Consider the following 25,528-nt stretch of genomic DNA (forward strand, 5'->3'; position numbering starts at 1 on the left):
CCCTCTGACCCTCTTCCCTCTTGTGCTATCTCTCATTCTCTCTCTCTCAAATAAAGAAATAAAATCTTAAAAAAAAAAAAGACCTTAATAGGTCATGTCTCCCCCTCTCTCCCAGTGTAAGATTGACAGGGGCCTACTGATTCTTATCTTTAATGTCGTATTCAGAGCCCTTACAACCTCATTTCTTCGGATGTTAAGGATCAGCCAGAAGAGATCTTGCCGTAGATACTTTCCCTAATTAAAAATGCCTAACACTCAGTGCCTGGATACTAACCAACAGTAGAAATAGACAGAAATATTGCATTTTAGTATTAGGTCTGTAGAAATAAATTCCAGCCTCTCAGAACCCAAAGTAACTACCCAAGGTTACCTGAGTGAATTACCTCAGCTTTAGGCAATAGAAAGATCTCAATTCACAAGAGGATCACTGTGGCCAAAAATTGTGTTCTAGTAACAGTCTATGTTCATGAGATAGGGGTGGTTTTGTTTTTTTTTTTAAAGCCTTGGAGAGTTGGAGATATAATTGAGGGATAAAAAAAATAAAGTCGCAGAGTTAGTTGGGGAGAGAGGGAGAAGAGAGTAGCAAGGGAGAAAGAATCACTGGCGCTCCGGGAACAATTCTGCCAACATGTTTTGCGAGGCGCAGTACTGGAGGCTGGGTTACAAACAAGGTGGATAGCCCTTACCATCAGCGAGCTGGAATCCTCTCCCCACAGGGAGATATATCGCTGACTATGAGGGGCTGTGGGGAAAAGTTGCAACAGAGCATCAACCGAATGATCTGGGGCTCCACTAAGGAAGAGGCCAGCTCTCTGGGATGGCTGGCCTTTGAGCTGGGCCTTAAAAGGAGAGATGAGGCGTCCACAGGGGAGGAGAGGACAGAGTAGGCAGTAGAGTCCACAAGAGCAAAGGCCTAGAAATGCAAGGGGGGGGCATTAATGGAACTGGAGGGGCAGAGGATGAGCCTGGCAAGGCAGTTGACTCAGGTTGTAAGGACCTTAATTCTTGAGACACTGAGAAGCCATCAAAAAATTCTGAGCAGGAGAAAAAGGAAATCTGTGTAAATTAGACTGATAAATGAATATTGTCAGGAAAGGCTCTCACAAACTGGAAACCACTGAGCTGTATTCTTCTCCAAGCATAAGACAGAGTTGTCCCCGCTTGACCCACCTCTTGCTTGCTAACTCCAGTTCTAGCACCATGGCTGGAAAATCTTCTCCCAGGGAAGGAGCAGTGTGATGGAATCATTAGCATCTGTTACACAGTGACATAGAGCAAGTAAAGAGATTCCCTCTTCTCCAAGCAAGGAAATGAGAATCTCTGAGCTTCTCCTCATAAACAGCTCCAAAAAGTCTAGTGCATTTTTTTTTTTTTTTTTTTTGGTCCAATTCAAGATGGGGGACAAGATTGAGCAGGAAAGAGCATTGAATTATAACGACGTCTTCAGTGTACGTTTTCTTCGTTTCTGTTCGTAGGACTTATTCTGCTGCTACTTACTTGTAAGGCTGCTGGAACCTCTCTTCTCACATTCTTAGTCTTTCCTTTGCTTCTCTTTCTTTTACTCTTTTCTATTATTTTCTCATTTCCTCTATAGATTTCACCGTGGTTAAAGTGGCCATCTTCCCTTCAGATTTCTAGCATTTTGAAATTCACTCTTTTCCATGATTTGGTGAAGGAACATTTTTTTCCCCCACCCTTATAATGTTTCCTTCTCCCACCCTCTCCCATCTGCGATTATTTATTGTTTAGGATACATCTTGTTTATAAAACCCCCTGCACAAGGGAACACAAGCTACAGCATGCTCTATTTCCTTGTGAAAATAATTTATTAGGCCTGGTGGAGCCAATATCCTGGGGTTGTAGAGGAGAAAAATAAATTCTTGCCTCATATTTCCTCACCTAAATAATAGAATGCAAAGTTGTAATTTTAAGGCATCCGCTTTATGTGAAGTTAGATTTTTTTTTTTTTTTTAAGGTATGAAACCATAGCAGTCTGGGCTTATTTTTAGTTTGTAGTTATGGAGGAACAAATTGAGAAACATGCTTTAGAAAATCAATGAAGGAAACTGTTCCTCCTAACCAAGGAACACTTTTGGTTTTGACAACAACAATCTCCAGCTTGCACTTCAAGCTTCCATGTTCAGGGGCTATTTCAGCCTCAGGTGGCCCTGCTTAATTGCCTTCCTGTTCCCATTAGTAACCATGCTGACAGCCCACCTTTTCTAACAGATACACTTGCATTTTAATTTATCTGCAAAAATAAATCACACATTATAGCATTTCTCTCTTCCGGGTTAATTGAATCAGTTCCTTAAATGTCTCTAAGTCTAATGATTTAAAAGGAGGACATTGTTTGAAATATTTAAAAAATTAGGGCCCTTGGGTTGTATGCAGAATGATCTCAGTGCTTATTTCAGATATAAGTGTTTCCTAATGATCTCATTCATCTCAAATGGGATATGCTCAGCTACTTCATTTAAAATGTTTCCTGAAAACTCTAACAGGAAAGCTTAATGCAAAGTATATTTATAGAAAGATGGTATTTAATTTATTAACAAAAGCTTATAGAGCGTGTTACATGTTTTTATCCAGAAATGCTTAATGAAGTGTTTTGGACCCATTCTGAAACAAATTCACATTCTATAAAACAAATTCACTTATATTTTTATTTAACGTGAATATTAACTTTTTATTTGGGATCTAAACACTCATTTAATTGTCCTCTTCCAACATCTAGAAGAAAAGAGGCTGAGATTGTGGCGTTTATTAACCATAAAAATTCTCTTCATATTAAGTCCCTCATACCCCAGTGTGGCCTCTGGTCACTGTATTCTATGAAAAGGGGGGTATTTATGGTTGCAGGGATTAGATTCCTAATTGGTTATGACTCCAGAAATAATGTTTTGATACAAAACACCGTTCTTTCCTTTTAAAATATATCCTCTACCTTTTGGGAGCCCCGAGAGACTATTTTAAAAGTGGAAACTAGATTTGTCTTTGTTGTAAAGCCCAGTTCCACCTCATATATGTTTTAGAGGCTTCAATCTGGGGGCAGGGATGAGCTCAGCACTTATCAATAGTCACACTTAACAGGCACAGGGAGAAATTACAATCCCAGCTACGCAACCTTCTCTGCCAGGCCTGAGGAACAGGGCATTAGCGCCCCCTGCAGTTGACGGCATGTATGTGCAAACGAACGCGAAATGTCAAAAGGCAATAGTTTGGATTTAGTGTATTTTATCTGCTACTGTTTGGAGATGTTACCGTTTTCATTTGAATTAAGCTGGAGATGGGAAAAGATCTCAGAATGCAGACAAATTTCAAACTACAGTTAATTTAGGAGAGGGACTTTCATTTAAAAAGCTTTAAAAAAAAGCTTTTGACTTTTAGGAAAAGAACGATAGTGTTTATTCGCCGAGTTTAGCACAGAAAGTAAAGTGCTCAGACCCCTACAGTCCTGCTCACACAGTAGTCCGGAGCATCCCTGAGCCAGTCACATGGATGTGTCTCAAATTGGGAGCAACTATTTTTATCATGGTGGGTGAGGAAGGGTTACTAAAAAAAAAAAAAAAAAAGAACTCCTTTGGCATGTAACTAAGTTAAGTTTGCTTTTCTGTTTTCCTTTCATGTTCCTTAATTTGCAGTTTTCCTTTCACTTTTAGAATTCTTCACATCTACATGTAACTCTTAACTGCTGCTACTTACTTTAGGGCTCTTCATTCTGAAACATAAGCTCCTTCCCCAAGTCCTTCTGCTCTTAGGCGGTCAGTCATCCAGAGGGTCTTTCTTCATATGGAATGGTCACATAAACTTTGGTGCTATTTGAGGCAAGGATCCATATCCATGTTCACAAGAAGACGAGGCTCATTGGACAGTCGTCTCTCTCTTTTACATGCTGGAACGAGCCTCTGAAAATCTTCTCACTTTAGACGTCTTGACAACAGAGGGGGAATGCCGCTTCTTTCTTCTCAACCACACAGTTCAAGCTCTGAAAGACACAGGGCAAAACTGGGAGGCATTCAGAGCTGGGACACTGACATCCAATGTGGACATCCTGCCCCAAACTGCAGAGGACAGGTCTCCTGCTTCCCCCTTTCAGGGCGTCTGTGACTCCCTGACTACCAATGCTAAACATAGACTCTGTCCTCCCTCTACCGGTCACAGAGCTCTGACTGAACAACCATTCCCCGACAGTACATTAGGAGCCAAGCATTGCCATGGAATCTCCGAAGAACAAAAAAGAAGCGTGTGGGATGACAGGGGCTGCGGACGTGAAGCTATTCAAGGGCCGAATGAGACAGGAAAGAAGTCAGAAGATGCGGTGCACAATGAAAGCGAAAGGCCGTGGCAGGCAGGGCACAGCCTGTTGGCAAATCCCTTTGCCGGCCTCTCCATGGGCCTCACGCTCTTCTAGGAGCTATGGGGAGCATACGACACACAAGTGGTAAAGACAGCATCTCCCAAAACGTGGCCCAAGAAAGAACTCCGTTGACATCTTTTAGTGTAAAGCCAGCTAATGTGATTGGAGAGGTGAGCTGTTTGTAAAATCACAATTCCCAGAAGCAAATACTCCGAGCTGAGATTCCTCCCACTTCCCAAATCCAAGTTAAATGTTCTCAAGAGTAAGACCTTTTGGTACAGACCTAGCTAGAAGAGAAGGTAGAGGGACCAAGGGCAGCTGAATTTTTTCCTTGCTTAGGAAGAAAAGAAAGCATTAAGTACTACATTAGGTCATGTTTCTACTGCTTACATACCTACTATGGATTGATACTGCCACCTTACTCCTGCTTAGATGGGGAGATCAGACATTCATGGAATGGCCCAATGGTTTTCAACTCAGCTTCCAATATAATCATGTCGGGAGCCTTAAAAAATATGGAGGCCTGGTTCCACCTCCGAAGACTTCGGTTAGTCTCAGGTAGGGCCGAAGGCACTGCTATTTTTAACAAAGCTTCCTGGTGTCTGTAAGACACAACCTATTTTAAAAATCACTGATTAATCCACAGAAGGTTAACTCCGTGGACTTACCTGAGTCCACTCTGCAACCTCTGGGTTAGAAAAGTAGATTCCATGCTTCCTACTCTGTAGAGTTCTTTGATTTGCTATTTTTAATTTACTATTTGAAAAACACATCAAGCCTCAAATGGATTGACCTTTCTGCTAATGTAGTTCACCTAAATTAGCAGAGGCAATTAACTAATTTATATTGGAATTGTGCACTTTCCAGTTCACATTTATCAACTCTTAAATGCTCGATCTGGTGTTGCAGTTTAAATTTTTTATTATTACCCTTTAAATCTGAAGAAATGTCTTACATCTAATTAGCCAAACTTACATATTCAATTAATAGATTCATTATGGGCTAATGAATATGGAGGCAGCACGAGGGCAACATCTGCTTGCTAGTTGAAAGGACACAAACTTTTCTGCTATGAAAAAAGAAAAATCTGTTATAGAACTAAAACAGCGTGAACTTTCAGTTTTTGCATTTCTACATACTGTAATGCCCGTAAGGAGTTTTAGGGGCCTGCTACCATAGGAAAGACAATATATTGTCCAGAGATAACTGCCTTTCTAGAGAAATATGAGAATCAGAACTGCAAAAGAATACACCTCCGCAGACCCTTTTCGATATGAAACTGGTACAGGTCTAGATTTTCACTTTAAATTATTGAGGTTTTGGGGCACCTGGGTGGCTCAGTCGTTAAGCGTCCGCCTTTGGCTCAGGTCATGATCCCAGGGTCCTGGGACCGAGCCCCGCATCGGGCTCCCTGCTCGGCGGAGAGCCTGCTTGTCCCTCTCCCACTCCCCCTGCTTGTGTTCCCTCTCTTGCTGTCTCTCTCTCTGTCAAAAAAATAAATAAAATCTTAAAAAAAAATAAATTATTGAGGTTTTTCTAACATGCATTTTTTTCATGAAAAATGCTTAAGAAAATAAACCCAATGGAAAAATTAATATCACAAATGAAACAAAATCTTTAATTTGCTGTAATATACTTTAGCATCATTCCAAACTCATGTGACTTTATAGATTTAAAGATATGACCAGACATTACCTTGGGAACTGGGTATTTCAGTAATCAGTTATATTTGGAATCTAGATAATTCAGAGACCTAAAATGAATTTCCACAATATTTTCAATTATTGAAATTGTTTTTTTTATTTTTCTATGAAAAAAATAGACATTTTTAGTAATCATGAAAAAGCCATGAGTTTCAGGAAAGGTGGCCGAGAGCTAGAATTCGTGTGAAAGACTCTTTTTAGAGGTGGCAAGATTGTGAGGAAAATAATCAGAAATCCCTGGTCCCACATCAGAGCAAGAATTAAACAAGTGACTTTGGACTTGTGTCTGCAATGTGACAGTAAGGGTATTTCAGGATACGTGCATGCTACCATACTGGGGCTTTTTAAGTCTTTTTTTCTTTTTTCATTTTAGACTCCTTACATTCAAGCCGACACCTGAAATATGAAAAGACCACATTTCTTACTTTCCATGATAGAAGTGCACAGTCCCAATATCCTTGCTATAGCATCAAGTGCACATTTGTCAAATATTTTTAAAATGAATTACTGCAATATTCCTTATGTCTATTACCGATGGCCTCTTACGTGCCTAGCACTGGCCAGACTCCCTGGGGGTATGACAAAGAAAACTATAAGGTCTGGTCACACCTCAAGGAATTAATAATTTGATCCTCATAAGAAAAAAATCTCTATAATTGACAACACATAGACCCAGGCCCACAAGATTTACTGCATTTCAAAGGTGGCTTATCCTCTTCGGTGCCTGAAAAACAGTGCGTGCGTGAGTAAATCTTCCCCTTGCTGTTCCCAGTAGAAGACGAAGAGGAACACAGAAAAAGAGAAAAGGCCCCTGGTCTGCTCAGGGGGGCTGGAAGGAGAACACATAAGCAATACCTGAGTCAGAGGGATGTCGCTATCAAGTGCCCTGAAGTTACAAATACAAAAAGAGCCAATTTAATAAAAATACCCAGGCACCTCGGTCATTCGAGATCTGACTTTTGGTGCTAGTCAGCCCTAAACACCCACTGTCACCACTAACACAGTTCAGGCCCCAAGGGAATGCTCTTCCTCATCTCTTGTCTTGTGTCCTGAAGACAAAAGACAGCATGAGGGCTGGAAGATGAGCATGTGAAGCATTGTCCTCATGAGCACACAGGGAGGGTCTGAGCAGTGCACGCGTGGAGGTAAAGGGAAAGGACAAATGAGTAGTGTCTCAGATAGCATGAATGCAACAGGCTTTCGGAGTGGGAGCATTGTTGCCCGAGAATGCCAAGTGTCCATTTTCTTGCTTCTCTTCATATTCCAATAGATGATTTTTGTGGTAGTCACACATTAACATGGTATTCTTATCAGTTGCAGGCATTAACTGAGGAATATTTTGCAATATTAAACAGTTTATAATACTCTAAAACATGTATGTATGTACGTCTAGACATAACATGCATTAAGTGTGATATTGATTATCTTGGCAACCAGATGTAGATTAAACTCTAGAATTTCAAATAGTTTTATTTTTTAATTTTTAATCCCAGTATAGTTAACATAGTGTCGTACTAGTTTCAGGTGCACAATGTAGTGATTCACACTTCCATACAATACCCAGTGCTCATCGTAAGTGTACTCCTTCATCCCCATCACCTGTTTCACCCAACCACCCGCCATCTCCCCTCTGGTAACCATCAGTTTGTTCTCTATAGTTAAGAGTCTGTTTTCTGGTTTGTCTCTCTCTTTTTTTCCCCCTTTGTTCATTTGTTTCATTTATTAAATTCCACATAGGAGTGAAGTCATATGGTATTTGTCTTTCTCTGACTTATTTCACTTAACTTATTTCTTATTTCCTAGCTCCATCCATGTCATTGCAAATGGCAAGATTTCATTCTTTTTTATGGCTGAATAATATTCCATTGCAGATATACCACATTTTCTTTACCCATTCATCTATCGATGGACACTTGGGCTGCTTCCATAATTTGACTATTGTAAATAATGCTGTTATAAACATAGAGGTACATGTATCCCTTTAAATTGGTGTTTTTGTATTTTTTGGGTAAATATCCAGTAATGTGATTACTGGATCGTAGGGTAGTTCTATTTTTACCCTTTGAGGAAACTCCATACATTCCACAGTGGCTACACCAGTTTGCAATCCCACCAACAGTGCAAGAGAATTCTTTTTTCTCCACAACCTCACCAACACTTGTTGTTTCTTGTGTTTTTGATCTTAGCGATTCTGCTAGGTGTGAGATGATAGCTCATTGTAGTTTTAATTTGCATTTCCCTGATGATGAATGATGGTGAGCATCTTTTCATTTGTCTGTTGGTCATCTCTATGTCTTCTCTGGAGAAATGTCTATTAATTTCTTCTGTCCATTTTTTAACTGGATTATTTGTTTTTTTGGGGTGTTGAGTTTTATAAGTTCCATATAGATTTCGGATACTAACCCTTTATGGAATATGTCATTTGTAAATATCTCCCATTCCATAGGTTGTCTTTTAGTTTTGTTGATTATTTCCCTAGTTGTACAGAAGCTTTTTATTTTGGGTGTCTGTATGGCTCAGTCATTTAAGCGCTTGCCTTTGGCTCAGGTCCTGATTCCGGAGCCCTGGGTTGGAGCCCTACATCGGGCTCCCTGCTCAGCAGGGAGTCTGTTTCTACCTCTCCTCCCCAAACCCGCCCCCCCCGCCATGCTTTCTCTCTCTCGCTCGCTTTCTCTCTCAAATAAATAAATGAAATCTTTAAAAAAGAAGCTTTTTATTTTGATGTAGTCCCAATAGTTTCTTTTTGCTTTTATTTCCCTTGCCTAAGGAAGGAGACATATCTAGGAAAATGTTGCTACAGATGATGTCAGAGATGTTACTGCCTGTGCTCTCTTCTAAGATTTTTATGGTTTCAGGTCTCACATTTAGGTCTTTAATCCATTTTGAATTTATTTTTGTGTATGGTGTAAGACAGTGGTCCATTTCATTATTTTCCATGTAGCATTATTTTCCAGTTTCATTCTTTTGCACATTACTGTCCAGTTTTCCCAACACCATTTGGTAAAGAGACTGTCTGTTTCCCACTGGATGTTCTTTCTGCTTTGTCGAAGATTAATTGACCATATAATTGTGGGTTTATTTCTGGGTGTTGTATTCTGTTCCAGTAATCTAGGTGTCTATTTTTTGTGTCAGTACACACTGTTTTGATTACTATAGCTTTGTAATATAACCTGAAATCTGGAATTGTGATACCTCTAGGTTTACTTTTCTTTTTCAAAATTGCTTTGGTTATTCAGGGTCTTTTGTGGTTCCATATAAATTTTAGGATTTTTTTGTTCTAGTACTGTGAAAAATGGTGTTGGTATTTTGTTAAGGATTGAATTAAATGTGTAGATTGCTTTGGGTAGTATAAACATTTTAACAATATTTGTTCTTCCAACCCACAAGCATGGAATGTCTTTTCATTTCTTTGTATCATCTTCCATTTCTTTCATCAGTGTTTTATAAAATTAAATTACAGATCTTTCACCATTTTGGTTGGGTTTATTCTTAGGTATTTTATTATTTTTGGTGCAATTGTAAATGGGATTGTTTTCTTAATTTCTCTTTCTACCACTTCATTATTAATGTATAGAAATGCAACAGATTTCTGATTTTTTTATTATTATGTTATGTTAATCACCATACATTACATCATGAGTTTTTGATGTAGTGTTCCATGATTCGTTGTTTGCATATAACACCCAGTGCTCCATGCAGAACTCTTTAATACCCATCACCAGGCTAACCCATCCCCCCACCCCCCTCCCCTCTAGAACCCTCAGTTTGTTTTTCAGAGTCCATCGTCTCTCATGGTCCCTCTCCCCCCTGATTTCCCTCCCTTCATTCTTCCCCTCCTGCTATCTTCTTCTTCCTTTTTTTAAACATATAATGTATTATTTGTTTCAGAGGTGCAGATCTGTGATTCAACAGTCTTGCACAATTCACAGCGCTCACCATAGCACATACCCTCCCCAATGTCTATCACCCAGCCACCCCATCCCTCCCACCCCCCACCACTCCAGCAACCCTCAGTTTGTTTCCTGAGATTAAGAATTCCTCATATCAGTGAAGTCATATGATACATGTCTTTCTCTGATTGACATATTTTGCTCAGCATAACACCCTCCAGTTCCATCCACATCATTGCAAATGGCAAGATTTCATTCCTTTTGATGGCTGCATAATATTCCATTGTATGTATATACCACATCTTCTTTATCCATTCATCTGTCGATGGGCATCTTGGCTCTTTCCGCAGTTTGGTTATTGTGGACATTGCTGCTATAAACATCGGGGTGCATGTACCCCTTCGGATCCTTACATTTGTATCTTTGGGGTAAATACCCAGTAGGAAATGCAACAGATTTCTGCACATTGATTTTTGTATCCTGTGACCTTACTGAATTCATTATCAGTTCTAGTAGTTTTTTGGTGGAGTCTTTAGGGTTTTGCGTATATAGTATCATGTCATCTGCAAACTGTGAAAGTTTCACTTCTTCCTTACAAATTTGGATGCCTTTTATTTATTTTTGTTGTCTGATTGCTGTGGCTAGGACTTCCAGTACTATGTTGAATAAAATGGTGAGAATGGACATCTTTGTCTTGTTCCTGACCTTACAGGAAAAGCTCTCAGTTTTTCCCCATTGAGTACGATGTTAGCTGTGGGTTTTTCATATATGGCCTTTATTATGTTGAGTCTAATAGTTTTATTTTAATAAAAATATTTTATGAGATGTAATTATATTTTTAAAAACTGGGTAATTTTATTTAAGTTTGATACTCATTAATTTCTTTTTTTTTTAAAGATTTATTTATTTATTTGAGAGAGCGAGAATGAGAGAGAGAGAGAGTACATGAGACGGGGGAGGGTCAGAGGGAGAAGCAGGCTCCTCGCTGAGCCAGGAGCCCGATGTGGGACTCGATCCCGGGACTCCGGGACCATGACCTGAGCCGAAGGCAGTCGCTTAACCAACTGAGCCACCCAGGCGCCCAATACTCATTAATTTCTATTTTGCCTTTTTAATAGAAAATTTTAAATAGTTTAGAAAAAATAACTTTTGAAAGCATCTATGAGAAATATTTTACTGTTTCTATTTTTATTTAACTCATATGTCTGATGAAATATAGTCAAATTTGTACACTTCAGGAGCACCTGGGTGGCTTAGTCATTAAGCGGCTGCCTTCGGCTCAGGTCATGGTCCCAGGATCCTGGGATCGAGCCCTGCGTCAGGCTCCCTGCTCGGCGGGAAACCTGCTTCTCCCTCTCCCACTCCCCCTGCTTGTGTTCCCTCTCTCGCTGTCTCTGTCTCTGTCAAATAAATAAAATCTTTAAAAAAAAATTGTATACTTCAAATATAATTCCTTCTTAAACTTTAAATCATTACTATCAATATCATCAAATTATGTGAAAATCTTGGTTATAACAATATAGTGATTTTGATGAAACAAAGGGCAAAAGCTGCATTTTGCATTCTGTGGAATACATATATAATTTAAAACCATGCAAGTCTTTATTTCATTAGTTACCCACACATTGCTGGCATGTCAACAGAACACTAAGACATGTACAATATGTCTATGTTTACTGCAGTATTAATTATAATAGCCAAGATATGGAAACAACCCAAGTACCTATCAATAGATGAATGGATAAAGAATATGTAGTATATATACAATGGAATATTACCCAGCCATAAAAAAGAACGAGATCTTGCCATTTGTGACAACATGGTTGGATCTAGAGAGCTACTGATAATGAAGTTCAGTAGCCTTGATATTTTGCTGACACTCAGTCAAATAAAAAGTATAGCTTTACATATTTGATAATGTTGCCATCATGAAGTTCTATTTGTTAAAGCAGAAAAGAACAATATATTTAACAATTGCTAAGTTTAGTTAAAAATTATAAAATACTTAAACGTATGGTATTTGGGTCTCCATTTGTCCTCTTTATCTGGACCCCACTTATGTTAGGGGTGGGCCCACATATAAGGAGCTGCTTTTCTCTAGGGGCTTAAGAGATTGATGTTTTTTTGTGTCCTGATTCCCCATGACTTCTCAGAGACCCTCGGCTAATTGACAACTGTTTTCTTTTGTTGACTATCCTGTGATAATGCCCTTGCATATTTTTAAAGTTTTCTCTGAAAAAGCATGTAAAGTATTTCCAGAAACATTGTTTGAATTTGAACTGAATATGTTAACTGCCTTTTTAGTCACAAGTGGTTTTCATGCGTTGTTAACAGATTGAATTGTTACTGAAGTTTTCTCTATCTCGTGATAATTTTTTTCTTTTTTTCTATATTCCCCATGCTGTACTTCTCATCTCCGTTACTTATTTATTTTATAACTGGAAGCTTTTATCTCTTAATCCCCATCACTTATTTCTCCTACCCCCCTACCAATCACCCTCCAGTAACCATCAGTTTGTTCTTTGTATTTGAGTCTGTTGGTGTGTTGCTGTTGTTGTTTATTCTTGTTTTTTAGATTCCACATGTAAGTAAAATTATATGGTATTTGTCTTTTCTGTCTTACTTATTTAATTTACCATATTTCATATGGTATTTCTATTTTTAATCTTTTGAGGAACCTCCATCCTGTTTTCCATACTGGTTGTATCAATTTACATTCCCACCAGCAGTGCAAAAAGGTTCCCTATTTTCCATGTCCTTGTCAACATTTGTTATTTCTTGTCTTTTTAATATTAACCATTCATCAAAACCAATATTAACCATACTACAAATGTGCAGTGATATTTCATTGTGGTTTTGATTTACATTTCCTTGTTGATTAGTGACATTGAGCATCTTTACATTTGTCTGTTGGCCATCTTTATGTCTTCTTTGGAAAAATGTCTATTCAAATCCTCTGCCCATTTTAAAATCAGATTATTTGGTAGTTTTTTGGTGTTGAGTTTTATAAATTCTTTATGTATTCTGGATAGTAATCCCTTTTGGATATATCATTTGCAAATATCTTCTCCCATTTGTTAGGTTGCATTGTTGTTTCATTGATGGTTTCCTTTGCTGTGCAAAAGCTTTTAATTTTGGTGTTTATTTTCATGATAAATTTTTGTCTGTTTCTACCTTATTTCAATATGGAAAGGGCACTGGATCAGGATTCAAGAAACCTATATTCTATTTGTGAATATTCCCTTACTCACTATGCTTTAGCCATTGAACGTCGCCTGCTTCCCCCAGGAGAAAATGTTTATGCTAACGTGAGTATATCCTCATGAGAAAGTGTCGAAGTTTGTATTAGGAGGTCAGCATTTTATTTAAACTACAAAGGAAAACAATGCCAATTTTCTATGTTACAAAGCCACTTTCAAAACTGTGGAATAGAGAATTAGGAAATGGTTGAGCTAGACAAGTTATGGTATATGTGAAATATGATTATTACATTACATATTCATAATCCAACAAAAATAACTACAGCACTGTTAGGAACTCAGGGCTATAAAGATGCATAAGCTGTTGACTCAGATGAAAGCTCTGTGTTCAAGCCAGCAGGGAGCGTAGTGGTGCTCTAACAGGTGTGCAGTGCTACAGAGATCAGAAGAGAAAGTTGTTACGTCTCCATGGGAACCAGAAGATGGCATTTGAGCTGTACCTACCTGGTAGGGCACATAGGCAAGACTAGTATGGTGGCAGAAAGACTGGAGCAAATTTTGGAAAAGTGTAACGTATCTGTAGACCAATGGTAAGGACATACCTAGATGATAAGCTAAGAAATCAATTTAGTAGAACAGGGAGCTAAAGTAAAATACCTCTTTCTTTGTCTCTGTCTCTGTCTGTCTCTGTCTCTGTCTCTCTCTCCTCTCTCTCCTCTCTCTCCTCTCTCTCTCTCTCTCTCACACACACACACACACCTCTTTACATGAGGATATTACCTGGGTTAGATAGATGATAGCAAATCCTAGAGAAGTGTGATGTATAAGTTATTGCCATTCAATATTGTAAATAGCTAGGCAAAAGCAGAAAAAGTCCAAAAGGTCTATGCACAAATCAAAGGATTCCCCGATATGAGGGAAATTCCTAGGGTCACAGGAGGGGGAGGCAAGGTGATGAAAAGGAAAGGGTTGTTTGATGCCTGGAGGTGTTGCTAAGAAGGGGGTAAGAGTCACTCCCACCTCACTGACTGCAATACCTTGCAAGGTACAGGCTGGTCTCTGTGTTAACCCTCTCCTCACCAATTTCTGTATCTTCTAGCTCAGTACCGTTCTCCTGCCCTTTCTCTCCACCTCTAGGCTACTGCTTTGGTCCTGCTCCTCCCCATCTCTTGAATAGCATAGGTAGCTCTGCAAAGTTCTACGCTGACAAGAATGAATTTCAGTTAAAGGTAAGTGGTACCAGGCCATTTCCTGTAGGATGTGGGAAGCGGGAATGCTCTGAGCCACTGATAGGAGAAGAGATGTCTGGGCTCGTATAATAATTTTGTCCTTACTGCTTCTGGTCTTGTACCACCCTTCACGCAGCTGATAGAGTAGCCTTTCGACATCTCAACTATGATCATGCCACTCTTCTGCATAGTGGCTTTCCAGTGCCTACGGGATGAAGCCCAAACTCCTTGATGTGGCCTTAGCTGATCAGAGTTGTGACTTTGGAGGGTTAACTGTATAACCATGTGTGAGAGAAGTATTCAAACCTAACAAGAGAACTTGAGGTCATCTCGTCTGTGCTTTCCTAAACTCCCCTCATCACTCATGTATATATTAGACTCACAGGGTCCTCCCAGGCCCACTGGATCGGTCTCCCAAGGAAGGGTCCAGGAGTGTGTGTGTGAGTGTGTGTGTGTGGGGGGGTGGAGTGGGGGGGGAGTGTTTGAACAATTGGAACTCTCCCAGAGCATTCTTATCTTCAGGTGGTTTGGGGAAACAGTGAAAGAGCCCACCACCTTTTACAACAGATGAGGATAGGCCATATTCCAGAATGGAGGGGCACAAAAGCAGGAGAGTTGTGAATGACACTGCACACCTCATTATCATGTCACCAAAGTGCCCATGCCAGAGCCTAATCTAAGGTCCACCTTGAGGCTCCTGGGAGTGTGCAGTGCTGGCAGGTAGGATCTCCCACTGCCATCAGCCCTGTGGAGCCACAGCAGCAGCAACTCTTGGGCAGCAGGGGCTAGAGAAGGGAGAAGAAGAGCAGGAGAGAGGCTGAACACATGATACTCTTGCCCCCAGCTTTTAGTTGTTCAGAGACAGCTGAAAGTGAGCAAGAGTTGACTGAAGGCAGAATTACAAGTGCAGCAGAATTTGTCGCTAGTGTTTCTAGCCTTCCCTTTTTGCTCTCTTTCCTGGCTTGTTAGTGTCCTCACCTCTTCATCCCGTCGGTGAGTACTTGTTCTCAACCCTTTCTTCTCTAGATACATAGAAATGGCTGTGTTGTCATCAGCCATACTTTGACTGAGGCAGTGTTTTGCTTTCACCAGGCATTTGTACTATCCAGCTTTCTCTCTCTTTATCTCTCTAAGGTGAAAAAAGTAAATTATTTCAGGCAGCAGTAGAAGTAGAAAAAAATAATCGTACCAGAAGGTCAAGGAAGCCACCTTGCCCTTGAAATGGTATTTTTTTCCAAAGTTTGCCTTAAAGTTTTCTTCAGCCATTCAACTTCCATTTAATGAGTGGGGACTTTGTGTTATGTAAGCCCCGTCTTGAATATTTGGCAACCAGAAGAGAACAGGGAAATATGCAAATAATAATAATAAATACCAGGGCTTGGTCTTCTTCTTTGACTTGCTCACAGTCTGGTGAGGATGAAAAGTCAGCCAGATAATACTGTAAGACAGAGAAAAGTTTAACACACATAGGATCCTAGGGAACAGAATAATTAACCCTCCCTGGGCTGAGACAAGGAGGCTGGGCAGAGATGCTACACTTGAATTTGGACTTGAAGCGTGGGAAGGTTTTTACTAGGGAGTTAACATGGAGAAGGAAGGACATTCCGAGGATAAGGAACAGCATACACAAGGGTACAGTAGCGTGGAAAGGTTTGTCATGTTCAAAGGGAAAAACTAAGCAAAACAGAAGGTCAGTATGGAAAGTGTAGAGTGAGTGGCAAGGAGTAGAAGGAAGTGGTGCTGAAAGGGTAGGTGGGAGGTGAAGGGTCTACCATGTGGAAGACTGTATTTTTCAAGTGATATCATTTTTCAAAATGACTTCACCAATACATATCCCATCCCACAGGATCTACAATCCACTAGCCAGAGGTGAGATCTCAGTTCCCTCTCCTAGAACCTGGGCTACCTTTAAAACCTCCCTGACCAATAGCATGTGGCAGGAGTGATGTTGCATGACTTCCAAGGTTTCTAAGGCTAGTTCATAGAAGACAAGGTGGCTTCCACCCCACCCGCCTTCCCTCCCTCCTTCTTTCCCTCTCCTCCTGCCTCCCTCCCTCTCTTTCTGGACCCTTGTCTTTAGAAGTCAGCATGTGTGAGGAAGGCCAGGTCAAATGGAGAAGCCAAGTGTGGGTGTTCTGGCTCCTGGTCCCAGCTAGGCCCCAGATGTGGGATGAACGGGCCTTCAGATGACTCTGGACAGTGAGTCTTCTGGCAGGGCCCCAGACATTGCAAAGCAGTAACAAATCATCCCTGCTATATTCTGCCTGAATTTCTATCCACAGTGACCCTGAGAGACAATAAATGATTATTATAATTTTAAGCCACTTGGGTTTTAAGCCAGTGAAGGTGTTTTCATCAAGGAGGTGGCGTTAAGAATTGCAAATGAGAAAGATAGCCCTGGTGTGATATGGAAATAGGATAATGGGGAAGGGGTGGTTTAGAGGCTGGGGAAACAGGTAGGTGGCTATTACAGTTATCCAGTCCAGAGGGAATGGTAGGGCAGGAAAGCATTTTCGATCTTCTAGGCAAACTTTCTTAATTTTAGTTCGGTTTAGGAGCTCTCTATGTACCCAAATGGCGACAGTCAGTAAGACAGCAAAATGCTTGAACTGATTCTCTTTCTCTCTCCCTGATCCCAGCCGTTTTCTCTCCTTTCTTATATCCAGATCCTAGACTTTTAGAGTGTATTTTCATGGTGCCCTCATTCCTTCCTAATGATGTCTGGTGGTCAATAGCACACTCCTCCTAGCTGGTATCTTCTCCTTGCTTTCTCTCCAAGTATGAAGGTCATGGTGCCTGTCTTATAATCTAGAGTTTCTGTTGCCTCTAGCTCCTGGGCATCTGGGTTCAGAGGAGACGTTAGTCCTGGAGGTCTATAGGGGGCATGGGAGGACATGTTTAGGGGAAAGAGGATCTCAAGTGTTAGGAAGGGAGAGCCTGGCTTTTTCAATATAGATGAGTGAAATAATGATAATCCAGAGACTTAAATGATTTATACTATTGAGTACTATTTTGACACCAAAGATGACTGTGAATACTTAAGGAGTAACGATGTGTTTTTTAATACATATGATTTGGTCATATAGTGTTCACTGTATAATATCATTCACCGCTTAAAGAAAGACTCTTTAACCATTGCCAGTTGCCAAGTATATATTGTAGAATGTAAAATCTCAGAGATATTTAGAAAAGCAATACAGGCCAAAAATAAAACGAATTACAATTTTTCTTGCACTTCATTTATGCTTCATTCTTCCTGCTAAATATTAGACTCATCTCTAAATTTATCTAGAAGTAGTTGGCAATAATATCTTACGTGAACTGTTGTGCAATTATATTCATTTTGTTAACAATTTTTGTTTCAACTTTTTCAGAATTCCCCTATTGAGCAATTTCTTTCTGCTAGGATATTTCATATTCATGACCTTACTCAATCCTCGCACTAAGTCCGCAAAGTAGTATTTTATCTCTACTTTATAGTTAGGAAAACTTTCCTGATCCTAAGTTAGGCGACATGCTCAAGGTTAAATGGCTCTCAGTGATAAAGTAGAGCCCTGACGCTAGGTATTTTAGTTTTCAAATTCAAAATGCTTTTCACTGTGTACCAGAAAGTATGGACTGAGGTCATATCTTTACAACGGCTGTCAAAGAAAGGCAAACTGCTTTTGTCGGTTATGATCACTTAATTTGTATTTATCCACACAGTGACAAACTGACAGGTTGTACCCATATGGCTGGATGTTCAGATCTGGGCTGCTAAGCCTTTTAATATGGGGTGGTTTTCACTAGCCCTGTGTGAGCACTCAGTCACTTTCCATTCCATTATGAGAATTTGCAGACAGTTCTGGTGCTTAAAAACTGGAGCCAACTGTTTGGATTCAGATCCTAATTCTGCCCCTTGTTAGTTCTGTGACCTTGAGGAATTATTTAACCTCCTTGTGCCTTAATTTACTTCACCTTCAAAATGTAGATAATAACAGTGTGTATTGTGTGAGTTTGCGGTCAGGGTTAAATGAATTAATGTAAATAAAGTTCTTAGAACATTGCCTGGAACATAGTAAATGCTATTTAAACATTATTATTATTATTATTATTATTATTATTATTATTATTACAATTCCAGGAACCCAAAGGAATCAGTATGGAATCAGTTTAGCAATTTAGTAGCACACATATATGTGTGGTTATGTGTGAATATGTAGATAGCTGGGTTTTTTGTGTTTTTTTTTTCTTTCACAGTCTAATTTTCCAACCAAAATTTAAGAATCCCATTGTCTGGAACTTGAAAAAGTTCTCTCTCTTCAGTCATCATGGTATCTAGACACAAACAATAGGTGATGACCTGCTTTAGTTTACTAGGGCTACCATAACAAAATGCCATCGACTGGATGGCTTACACAAAGAAATGTATTTTCTCACAGTTCTGGAGGCTGAAGTCCAAGATCAAGGTGCCAGGAGGTTTGCTTTTTTTCTGAAGTCTCTCTCCCTGGCTTGAAGGTAGCTGCCCACTGGCTGCCTCTTCATATGGTCTTCTCTCCATGTGAGCACATCTCCGGTATGTCTTTGTGTGTCCAAATTTCCTCTTCTTATAAGGACACCAGTCGGATTAGATTAGTTTCTCATTTTAACTTTATCAACTCTAAAAAGGCCTTATCTCCAAATATGGTTACACTCTGAGGGGGAGGTTGGTTAGGACTTCAACATGGGAATGGGACAGGGATGGGGAGGCATCGCGTGTCTATTTAGATTATTTTATGTTAACCTGTCTACTGGGTAGGAGCTGTGGTCTCTTACTAGTATTATGTAAATCCCCAGAATTTCCCAAAGATATTGTCCCTGGCAGTTGGAGACCTGCATAGACTGCTGGTTGAAGTGTGACAGCTTGTAAAAAATCCTTTTGGGCATTCAGCTGGATTGCTGGGAAGGTAAGTGAGAAGTAAAGCCACACCGGAGAGCCCCCTCTTTGACTTGTCATTGACCTGCCAGGTGCTGTTTTACTTACATGATATAGAACCAGGTGGGACCCAGAAAGTGGATCTGCCGGAAAATGCCAAGATCAATCAGAGTATTTTCCCTGGGTTTACTTCAAAAGTTTTTGACCACTGAACTTGAAAATAGCTGTAACTTGGCTTTTTCAAGGAGGCAGTCAGTAGAAGACTGGAACAGAAAGAAAGGAGGGAGGTTGGAGGGAGCAGCTAAGCATGTGTTGACAGGGCAAGAAAACTAGGTTCACATCTCCTCGATCAGTCAGCCCTGGAGGCACTGGGAGGTTGAAGTGGAGGGACATGCTCCTGCATGGATGGGCATAATCAAATAGCTCTAATCATGCTGTTGCTCATTTGCAAGTGGTTTTTCTCAATAAAATATCATTAACATAAGGAGAGGGAGGCACAACCAGGGCAATGGGGAATAGAGTCAGTGCAGTTCAGTATCAGCGATCTCCAGAACTATCTTGTCTGATTTCCCGTTTTCCCAGAATGCATTGCTGTCTCTCCTTCTTGTTCTCCTTCTCCTAAAGTAGATTTCCCCTTTGATCAGTAATACTCAACACTTCCTCACCTTCTTTTTAAGATTTTATGCCCTTAGGGGCACCTGGGTGGCTCAGTCAGTTAAACGTCTGCCTTGGGCTCAGGTCATGATCCCAGGGTCCTGGATTGAACCCTGTGTCCGGTCAGGCTTCCTGCTCTGTGGGGAGTCTGCTTCTTCCTCTGCCTCTGCTCCTCCCCCGGCTCGTGTGCGTGCTCTCTCTGTCTCTCCGTCAAATAAATAAATAAAATCTTAAAAAATAAAATAAGATAAAATTTCTACAAAAAATAATTTATTCCCTTATAAGAAAAAAATGAACTTTTGAATTTTTCCATAATCTTCTCTTGTGCTCTGTCTTCCCATCACAAATAACATAAAAGAGGGGTGCCTGGGTGCCTCAGTTTGTTAAGCATCTGCCTTCAGCTCAGGTCATGATCTCAGGATGCTGTGATTGAGCCCTGCGTAGGGTTCCCTGCTTAGCGGGGAGTCTACTTCTCCCTCTCCCTCTGTTCCTGTTCTCTCTCTCTCTCTCTCAAATAAATAAATAAAATCTTTTTAAAAGATAAATAACATAAAATAATGATCAGTTTAATTTATGTGGCTAAAACTCATGTTAAAATTATTGATAAGATAATGAAATAGCTGTGTTTTTAGCTATGAGAGTTTTGGATTTGCAGTCAAAGGATCTGGATTTGCATTCTGAATCTGCTGTTTACCAACCCTGGGAGGCCTAGTCATTCTTTACTCTCTCTGAGCCTCTGCTTCCTCATATATAAAATCAGGAGAGGAATACCTCTCTCAGGGTTATACTGAGAATTACATAAGGTATAACTTATGTTACACCTAGTACAGGGCCTTACCTATAGAAAGTACATGGCATACCTTCATTAAATCCACATCTGCTGTATTAGGAATTTTTTAAGAATCTTTTTATTATGGGCGCCTGGGTGGCTCAGTTGGTTAAGCGACTGCCTTCGGCTCAGGTCATGATCCTGGAACCCCGGCATCGAGTCCCACATCGGGCTCCCTGCTCAGCAGGGAGTCTGCTTCTCCCTCTGACCCTCTTCCCTCTTGTGCTCTCTATCTCTCATTCTCTCTCTCTCAAATCAATAAATAAAATCTTTAAAAAAAATCTTTTTATTATGAAAATCTTCAAACATACACAGAAGGAAAAGGAGAATTCTAGCAAATCCAATGTACCCATTACCCACTGTTCAACACATGTCAACAGTTTGTCAAACTCCTTTTACCCATTTCTCAACACGTTCTGTTCTGTTACATGTAAATACTTTAGCATGCATCTCTAACTTACCCCCATACCATTAGTACACCTAATGGGATTAAGAGTGATTCCTTAATATCATCTATAATCTGGTCAATATGCAAATGTTCTTGATTATCTTAAAGTGACTGTTTTTAGTCAATTTGTTGGAATAAGGATTCAGACAAGACCCACATACTGCATTTATAATATCTCTGAAGTTTCTTTTTTTTTAAATAGTCCCAAATTTCTTGTATTTTTTTACTTTATGCCACTGACTTGTTAAAAACAAAGATGTTATTTGTGTTATAGAATTATCTACATTCTGGATTCAGCTGTTGTTCTGGATTCACGGTGTTATTTAAGTTGTTTCCCTATCTCCTGCATTTCCTGTAAACTGGTGGTTGGATCTAGAGGCTTGATTATGTTCATGTCCAAATTTTATAGACAAGAATGCTTCATAAAGGGTGCAGAGTTAGCAGTCTTTTGAGAATGACTAATGATGTCTGTTTCGCTATTTTACCATCAGTCTCAAAAGTCTTCCTCTGCCACAGACCCAGACATACAGTGAACATGGTGGTAGTTCTATTCATTTGACCACAGAATTCTGTTAGCTTACATTGCCATTGAATATGGTTGTATTGTTTTGTTGTTGTTTATTTTTTTATATATAAAAGACTATGATCTAGCACTGTTTTAGAAACTATGATGCCCCTAACTCTAGTGAATCAACTACTCTTGTAAGTCACTCACCATTCACTTCAAATACATAAATAATTAGAGGTTTAGTTAGTGTTGAGTGACACTACATTTAAAAAAAATGAGTCATTGTCTCTAAATATGATAGGAAGGGGTGCCTGCATGGCTCAGTCTTTTGAGCATCCAATTCTTGATTTCACCTCAGGTCATAATTTCAGGAACCTGGGATCGAGCCCCCTGACGGGTTCCACACTCAGCCTGGAGTCTGCTTGTCCCTCTCCCTCTGCTCCTCCCACCACTCATGGTTTCTCTCTCTTTCTCAAATAAATAAATAAGTAAAACCTTTAAAAAATATATGATAGGAATTAGTCAGAAAACAATAATTATCTTCTCTATGGTCATGCCCTTAATTAAAATAACTGAAGTTTTGGATTCTGGATAATTGAGAATTCCAAAATAGCTCTCCCCCAATTGTCTAGATAGTTTTTGGAAATATTGAGTCAATCACATGATTTCCTTCGAGTAGATTCACAAATAAATATTTATCTAGCCCTACTTTGAATAAGTCAAGTTTGCAAGGTGCTACAAGATAAGACTTAGTTTCTGCCCTCAAAGACTAAGTTTGTTAGGGAACATAGTGAAAACACACATATTTATAATGTAAAGTATGTGTTGTAAGAGTGGCAAAAACAAAGCATGCATAAATTTAGTTTAGAAAGGTTATGGGAAATTTTTTGGTGGCATTTGAGATGAACTGTGAAGATTTGGAAGGTTTTATTTGGTCCTTGAAAGATGTAAAATGGTGGCTTTGGCAGGAATGGAACATATGAAAAAGCATCTAAAAATCCAGGCTTGGGGATGCCTGGTTGGCTCAGTTGGTTGGGCGTCTGCCTTCAGCTCAGGTCATGATCCGAGGGTCCTGGGATCAAGTCCTGCTTCAGACTCCTTGCTCAGCAGGGATCCTGCTTTTCCCTCTGCCTGCCGCTCCCCCGTTTGTGCTGTCTCTCTCTCTCTGACAAATAAATAAATAAAATCTTTTTTAAAAATAAAAATCCAGGCTTGAAATCATTGGATATGGTTTGCCTCCAGTTAAAAAGATAGGCAGAGGGGCACCTGGGTGGCTCAGTCCATTAAGTGTCTAACTTTTGATTTTGGCTCAGGTCATGATCTCATGGGTCATGAGATTGAGCCCCCCATCAGGCTCTGTGCTCAGTGGGGAGTCTGCTTCTCTCCTCCTCCCTCTCCCTCTGCCCTGTCCCCTACTCATGGTCTCTTTCTAAAAATAAACAAATAAATCTTAAAAAGAGATGAGCAGAGATTGAGACAGAAAAACAAATCCATTTCTTTCTTTCTTTCTTTCTTTCTTTCTTTCTTTCTTTCTTTCTTTCTTTCTTTCTTTCTTTCTTTCTTTCTTTCTTTCTTTCCTTTCTTTCTCTCTCTCTCTCCCTCTTCCTTTCTTCCTTCCTTCTTCAGAAGGTAACAGAAAACCCATTAAAGTACTATGACTACAGTGGTGTCAAAGCCAAAAGAAGGAAGAGTTGTTTTTTTTATTAAGATTTTATTTATTTATTTGACAGAGAGAGACAGCGAGAGAGGGAACACAAGCAGGGGGAGTGGGAGAGGGAGAAACAGGCTTCCCGCAGAGCAGGGAGCCTGATGCAAGGCTCGATCTCAGGACCCTGGGATCATGACCTGAGCTAAAGGCAGACAATTAATGACAGAACCACCCAGGTGCCCCAAGAAGGAAGAGTTTTAAGATGAAGAGAAGCACCATTATTCAAAATAGCCAAAAATGGAAACAAATCAAATGTTCGTCAACTAATGGATGGATAAACACATGTGGTATAACCGTACAATGGCATATTGTTCAATCATAAAAAGGAATGAAGGACTGTTACACATTACAATATGAATGAACCTTGAAAACATGCTAAGCCAGTCACAAAGGACTACATATGACATTTTATTTATATAAATTGTCTAAAATAGACAAATCCATACAGGCAGAAAGCAACCGCCTAGGCCTTGGGGGCAGGTGGAAGGATTAGAGGGTGACAACTCCAGAGAGTGGGGTTTCTTTTGGGGGTAATAAAGTGTTCTAAAATGGATTGTGATGATCAATACACAACTCTGTGAACATATTAAGAGCTATTGGATTGTATACTTTATTTGAATGAATTGTATGGTATGTGAGTTATATCTCAGTCTAGCTGTTTAAGAAAAAAAATGATGAAGGAAGTGGTCCATTGTATCACTTTCTACAGGAAGGTCAAGGAGAATAAATAGTAAGGCTATAGAATTTGATGATTAAAAGTTCATTGGTGACCTTAGAATTTGATGATTAAAAGTTCATTGGTGACCTTTAAAGGGGAATTTCTTCTCTGAAATGGTGGGAGTTGAAGTGAGTGGGTGAAGAGGAAGTGGAAGGAGACTTGCCTTTTAAATATTTGGCCCGACGGAGTAAGGCCATGGGACATGACTGCTTCAACTTCCCCCTACTCAGCCTCAACATCTAATTTTTTTAAAGTCATCTCATTAATATTAGTTATTTCTAAGGAAAACCATTCTTTTGGGCCGGGGCTTACCTTTTACCTTAGTTCTTGAGCTTATTTTCTACTCTCAGTCCCAGAATCTTGCCTGGTTTGTTGTGTTCTCTCTGTTTAATCACAAAGACGCATCATACAAATCCGAGTTATGGGACATTCTACAAAGTAAATTGTTCTGTCATGATTAAAAGTGTCAAGATCAAGACAGTCCAGAAAAACTGAGGAACCCTTCCTAATTGAAGGAGACTGAAGAATTAGTGTGATAACTAGATGTGACACATGATTCTAGACTGGCTTCTTCTGTTATAAAAGACATTATTGGGACAATTGCTGAGACATGAATGGGGTCTGAGGATTAGGTAATAGTAATATATCAATGTTAACCTCCTGATTTTGATGGTTGTATCACGTGTATGTGGGAGAATGTCCTTGTGTGTAGGCAACACTAGGGTAAATGGAAGCAATGGAACATCACTTGGCAACTTACTTACAAAGAGTTCAGGGATGTAGTTCTTTGTATAATTCTTGCAACTTTCTGTAAATTTGAGATTGTTTCAAAAATATAAATATAAGTATTGTTGTGAAGTAAAAATAAAACGAGCCTGGAAAGATAATCCTCCCAGCAACCTGCATAAGTAAGCACAAATCCTTCCTGAGGGAACAAAAGTTTAGCCTAGGTCTCAAAAAATTTCCACTTATGAAGTCATAGTTAAAATCATAGAACACAAGAAAATAAGTTATGAGAAAAAGCCAGCAGAAACAATATATAGTATAATTAGAGCTGTAAAGACTTCAGATATTGGAATTAGCAAAAAATAGAAAATTCATTCTCAATATGTATTAAAAATATGTTTAACATGCTTTAGGAGGTAAAAAGAAGATTTTAACATATACAGGAGACTATAAAAACAATGAAGAAGACTTGAAAAAAAAAGAGCCAAATAGAAATTCTAGAAAATAAAAATATGATTGAAAGTAAAAATTTTAAATTTGATATTAAAGAAAAGATTAGACATAGTTCAAGAGAGAGCTAGTGAACTTGAAGATAGTATCAAAGAAAATTTCCAGAATATAGTTCAAGGAGATAAAAGGATGGAAAATATGAAGGAGGTAA

At 39.5% G+C, this 25,528-nt stretch overlaps 1 protein-coding gene and 1 long non-coding RNA gene across 5 annotated transcripts in view; one reads left to right on the forward strand and one right to left on the reverse strand.

The window, feature by feature from the left end:
* The window catches only part of AQP9 (aquaporin 9), a 96,358-nt gene that overhangs the window by 1,920 nt on the left and 68,910 nt on the right, over nt 1–25,528 (forward strand). The gene's annotated exons all lie outside the window — the stretch shown is intronic.
* Nucleotides 3,420–24,515, reverse strand: LOC113908858. 4 transcript variants are annotated; one of them, XR_004820121.1, is made up of 5 exons: nt 24,454–24,515; nt 19,385–19,539; nt 15,755–15,820; nt 15,361–15,511; nt 13,348–13,586 (listed from the first exon to the last, which is right to left on the reverse strand). It is a non-coding gene; the product is annotated as an uncharacterized LOC113908858 (long non-coding RNA). The 4 variants fall into 4 exon arrangements; XR_003515623.2 differs by lacking the exons at nt 13,348–13,586; nt 15,361–15,511 and adding an exon at nt 3,420–3,988; XR_003515624.2 differs by lacking the exons at nt 13,348–13,586; nt 15,361–15,511 and adding an exon at nt 6,298–6,459.

The sequence above is a fragment of the Zalophus californianus genome, chromosome 6 (genome assembly GCF_009762305.2).
Source record: "Zalophus californianus isolate mZalCal1 chromosome 6, mZalCal1.pri.v2, whole genome shotgun sequence".
Taxonomy (NCBI): Eukaryota; Metazoa; Chordata; class Mammalia; order Carnivora; family Otariidae; genus Zalophus; species Zalophus californianus.